We start from the raw sequence: 5,848 nt of genomic DNA, 5'->3' as shown, positions 1-5,848 counted from the left end.
TGTATGTACGTCTCCCTATGATTCATTGAGATCCTGGGATCAATCACGGCCTGGGGAAAAAGGAAATATGCCTATTCTCTAGGAATCCGGAGTGCCTCTTATGTCATAATCCTTAAACTAACCAGTCTGTATTCAGTTGTGTGGGTCAGAAGGTTTACACAATGTGGAGCCTATATATATATATATATATATATATATATATATATATATATATATATATATATATATATACTTAATGGAGCCTCACTTCCTTACAACTTGACCTCGCCCTACACACCCCTTTCACAATGAAGTCAGGAGAGTGGGAGGTGATAGTGATAGTGACGGAAATAAGCTGATGGTGATGAATTGATTATTGCTAAATTTTCTTTGTTATTGAAAAGAAATTAGCTTTCAAGGCCTTTTTGGGTTTGGTATTCATTATTTATCTAATTATTCAGTTATTTATGTAGATAATTATAGCTGAAGTAGGGGCCCTTGTGGATACTATCCACACTATTTTTATAAATAATTTTGAAAAATTAATTAAATATAAATAAAATTATGATCAAGAAAGCAAAAGCGTTAAGCAGCATTACCAAAAGTCTAAGTTTGACCTAGGGTCATGAGACGGAAAGGGAACATTAATATGTATGTATGAAAGAATTTAACATTTGATTGTTATACTGTCTTGTTTTCCTGAAGAGGAAAAGATAATGAATACAAAATATTTTTGATAACTTATTTATTTTTGTTCAGTGGTATAATAGTTAATGAAACTTTTGACCATTTCAGATTTTTTTCTTCAGTGGAAAGGATCAATGAAATGAATATACATTCAGTAACCGTTTCTTCAGTGGAAAGAGACTGGGGCATGAGCACAGTCAGCAATTTTGTTTTTCAGTGGACAGTGACAATGAACAGAAAAAATATTTTTTAACTTTTTCTTCGGTGGAAAGGGACACTGAAAAGAGCGAACATTCAGTCATTTGTCTTCAGTGAAAAAAAAAACAATGAAATTCGTAATTTCTAGATAACGTTCTCTTCAGTGGCAAGAGACTGAGCCTACTAAACATTCAATGACATTTTCGTTGGTGGAAAGAGGCCATGGAAAGAGTGAACATTCGATCATTTTTTCTTCGGTGGAAAGAAACAGAACAAAGAGCACTTTCAATAACTATTTTTCATTGAAAGAAATCTGAAAAGGAAATTCTAATTTTCATTCAGTGGAAAGAAAAAGTTTTAACTTTTTTTCAGTGGCAAGCACCAATGAAAACAAATTCTTAATACCTCCTTTTTTAATGTAAATAGACAATGAAAAGAGCAGGTATTTAATCCCTTTTTCTTCATTGGAAAGAGACAATAAAAGCAGCTAACTCGCAATAAGTTTTTCTTTAGTGGCAAAGAACAATGAAAAGAATAAACTCTATAGCTTTTTCATCAGTGGAAGAAGTCAGGAAAAGAGCAAATATTCAGTCACTTTCTTCAGTGGAAAGAGACAATTAAAAGTTAAAAGACCACACCCAACGATTTCTTCAGTGGTCAGAAACCGTAAACAATAACGAACGGTAAATACATTTTACTTCATTGGAAAAAGATATTAACAAGAGCAAACATTCAATCACTTTTTCTGCAGTGGAAAGAGACTAAAGAGACCAATCACTCAATTAGTAATTCACCAGTGAAAAAATCAGTAAAAAGAATAAACCGTTAGTACCTTTGTCTTCGGTTGCAAGCGAGAAAAATCGAGCAAACATTCAATCAACATTTTCCCCAGTGGAAAGAGACATCGCCTTTACATCCGTGGATAACGAAGGAGGAGGTGTGTGTGCTGGGAATAGTCCTTGGCTTTCGCGGCGATGCCCATTGGGAGATTATGCAAATGAGGAGCGGTCTCTGGATTCACTTTATTTAGGGAGACAACAGGCCGCTGCCGAACTCAGCCTGGTCCTATTGTTTGCCCGAGTGAGTGGCTCGAAGATATTGCTCCCATCAGGTACCTGTTGGGGGTGTGGCTGGTGGTGGACCAGGGGTGGCACCAGTGGAGAGGAGGTGAGTGCGAGGCTGGTGTGAGGTTTTTTCTCTTTGGATTTGTGGTTTGAATGTTTTTATGTTAAGGATTATTGTTTATTTTATTTTATTCTTTTGATTTTTGGTACTGTGCCTGATGACCATTATGGGCTCCAAGTCTCACACATTTACTAGTAAGGTCAAAAGTATCATGTAGGACTTTCATTGATAGGTTCTGTAGATTCTAAAGCCTAATTTTACACAGGTCTTCAGCATATTTCAATTTGGACAGTAAATTTTGATTAGTGTTTGTTATAGTAAATTTTATACCAATTTTTTTCTTGATATTTCTATATTTCCTTAATATACCTTGTGACTAACGTGGGATCTGAAGCTCATCCCTTCAAAATAGCTTACAGAAATGGGGAAAGAGGAATTAGTGTTAGGTAGTATTTCTAAGGTGACAATTTTTGTTTGTGCGTGTGAGTGTGTGTTTTTTTGAAGATGTATGATTATTGTGAATGAATTTTTATTTTCCTGCTATCAATATTTTTCCTCCAGTGGGAGGAGACATCACCTTTTGTTTGGCTCGAAGATATTGCTTCCACCAGGGGTGTGGCAGGTGGTGTACCAGGGGTGACCCCAGTGGAAGTGCGTGGGAGGCTGGTAAGCTGGATTTTATATTTTTTATTTTAGTTAAATTTTTTAAAGTTAAGGATTTTATTGGACAGCCATTTGTTTGTTTATTTTGATAATGCACCTTATAACGTGGGATCTGAGTAAACTTACATTAAAAGGAGTATCAGGTAGAAATTCCGGTGGTTTTATTATAAAATGGTGCATATTTTTACAAGGTTTTTACGTTACCGTATTTGTTCCATATATTTGATAGCTATATTTATGACTAACACTGGAACTGAAACTTGTCCCTATAAGATACTTTAGTAATAAAGTAGAAGAAAGAAGGAATAATTCTCTACATTTTTAATGGAATTGTAATTTACGATTAATATTTCCCTTATAGTAAATTATATACTTCATTTTTCCTGTACTCATATTTTTATAGTGCCTCATGACTAACGTGCAATCTGAACGTACCCCTTCACAAAAGCATTCAGAAATGAGGAAATATGAATTATTTGTAGCATTTCTGACGTGACGTCAAATTTCTGTGCGCCTATATGTGTTCTTTTACATGCTTTGTTGATGACAGTTATTTTTATAGGATAATTTTGTGTTTTACTGTTAGCACTTATACTCAGACTTTTACATTCAAGCAACAGCAAAACAAAGCTTTCGTCCCCACAAATACAGGGTAAACATTTACAAATATTTCTGATTGTCTCTTGTTTCTCAGATCAATCGATGTATTATTATTATTATTATTATTATTATTATTATTATTATTATTATTATTATTATTATTATTTTATTATTATTATTATTATTATTATTATTATTATTATTATTATTATTATTATTATTATTAGTGGGTCCGGGTTGGCACGCTTTCATTAGGACAAAATATTTCCAGAGGAAATATTAATCCTTTAATTCATTTGTCTCAAATAATTAGATTGTTTAAATTCATTTCAATGGTATTTACTACAAATCACTGTCGATCCATTATTTGTCTTGCTATTCATGTTGTTTTTTTCGTCGTTTATTTTCCATTATTTTCTAATCTGAGCTTTCGATTCAATTATAACTTTGCAATTTTTAGGCCTTCATGTTAAATCAATTATTATTATTATTATTATTATTATTATTATTATTATTATTATTATTATTATTATTATTATTATTATTATTGTTGTTGTTGTTGTTGTTGTTGTTGTTGTTGTTGTTGTTGTTGTTGTTGTTGTTATAAGAAAAATTGAATTATGATTTACATAAATATTCTTTTGTAAAATAATCTTACTATAATGGGTGTAATGTTTGTCAGTCCGTCTGTCATTCAATCACGGTCAAACGGGTGCTCCGATGGGCATGAAACTTGGCTGGGTTATAGTGGGGACTCCTAAGATGGTTTATAATGGGGTTTCATCCTACCTACCGGCCCCTCCCCCCCCAAAAAGGGGGTGGGGGTGAGAAGGGATTCCCTGAAACGGAGCTGGTTCTGCCCGTGAAACTAGGCTGGTTATGCCCATAGACTAAGTTACTTTACGAAGTTTCTGACAATTTCTGTATACATATGTTTGCTAGTAATATAATAATAATGATAAACTAGCGATGAAAACCTTCGATTTTCACTGTACGTTTTGTTTTAGGTTAGGTTTAGGTTTACTCGAAGAACTGCTTTTGTACTTCGACACCGAAACGATAATTTTCAGAATTCAGGGAATGTCAGAGCAATAATATGGCAGCAGTCATTAGCTGATAATGAGAATCGTATAACATGCTCGGCTGGAGCTGTATGGAATGAGACGCTCATGGGAACAGGCTGTTATTGATGGGTGATCAGGAAAGCCCAGTACCAATCCTTCCTCCATTTCATGCATAGTGGTTCACAACAGAGAGAGGTTCAAATTGTTAGTCTATTAAGAAGACAGACAGACAGATCAGCTGACAGAGAGAGAGATGGAGGCTCAAATTGTTAGTCTACTAGTCTATTTAGAAGACAGACAAACAAACTGGCGAACAAAGAAAGTCAAACAGACAAATAGAGAGACAAAGAGAGGAGTGTGTTCAAAATGTTGGAATGACAGGCAGAGAGAGAGAGAGAGACCTTACCTTACCTTACAGACCTTACATCTTGTTCGGGTTGCCCCAGGTCCCTCAGTGTGAGGCACCTCTAATGTCTACCAGAGAGTTGCTAGTACATCTTCCGGTATATTTTGCATCTTCCAATCTTGGATGGTCTGGGATGCAGCTTAGATATTTGTCAAGCTTATTCTTAAACACATCTACGCTCACTCCTGATATATTCCTCAGATGAGCTTGCAACGCATTGAATAGATGCTGCATTGTCGATGCTGTTGCGTAGTGGATTAATGTCCTGTGTGCTTTCCTTATTTTTCCTGGTATAGTTTTGGGCACTATTAATCTACCTCTGCTTGCTCTTTCTGATATTTTTAGCTCCATGATGTTTTCGGCAATTTCTTCTATCTGTTTCCATGCCTGAATAATTATCATGTAGCGTTCTCTTCTCCTTTCTAGAGAGAGAGAGAGAGAGAGAGAGAGAGAGAGAGAGAGAGAGAGAGAGAGAGAATTAAATTGCTTACCAAGGGAAAAATATTAACAGAACTAAGAGATAGACACAAAACTAAAATGAGAGAGAGAGAGAGAGAGGTTCAAATTGTTGGGCTTAAGCAGGTAGATGAGTGAGAAACGAAATTAAATAGCTAAAATAGAGAGAGAGAGAGAGAGAGAGAGAGAGAGGAAGATAGAGAGAGAGAGAGCGAGAGAGAGAGAGAGAAGAGAGAGAGAAGAGAAGGAGAGGAGGGGAGAGAGAGAGAGAGAGAGAATTTCACAACACGTTCGTCACATAGCAGCACAATAATACTTGATGATGATGACCCCGAGCTGTACATAGTTAAGAAAAAAAAAAAGGCCGTTTTAATTTCCTTTGATATATAGTCAGCATTCCTCCGCCTCTCTCCGCTCTTCCTTAATAAGATTTTTGAGGATGTGGGCATCATGGGAAGGAGGAAGGAGGGAATAGGAGAGATACAGGAAGGAATGGGTCTGGGAAGGGGGGTGAGGGCGGTAGTTATTCGCTTTACGACTTGCGTCAAGGAAGCTTAGAAATAATTGTCTAAGTCTTGCAGATTATCTGAAGAGGAATTTTTATGGATTTATGTCTTTCGTTTTGGACGCAAATCTCAGGAGGCATTTAATCCTTCTGGATTTAACTTCG

At 35.6% G+C, this 5,848-nt stretch overlaps 1 protein-coding gene across 2 annotated transcripts in view; it reads left to right on the top strand.

Moving 5' to 3' along the window:
- Positions 1-780: 780 nt before the first annotated feature.
- LOC135202950 (uncharacterized) overlaps positions 781-5,848 on the top strand; it is a 17,538-nt gene continuing 12,470 nt past the window's right edge. For both annotated transcript variants that reach the window (XR_010311832.1, XM_064232444.1), the window contains exons 1-2: positions 781-2,031; positions 2,551-2,655. The gene's annotated coding sequence lies outside the window, so the exon portion shown is untranslated. The remainder of the gene's footprint in view (positions 2,032-2,550; positions 2,656-5,848) is intronic.

This window comes from Macrobrachium nipponense, chromosome 33 (genome assembly GCF_015104395.2).
Source record: "Macrobrachium nipponense isolate FS-2020 chromosome 33, ASM1510439v2, whole genome shotgun sequence".
Taxonomy (NCBI): Eukaryota; Metazoa; Arthropoda; class Malacostraca; order Decapoda; family Palaemonidae; genus Macrobrachium; species Macrobrachium nipponense.
This window is presented reverse-complemented; position numbering and strand designations above follow the sequence as displayed.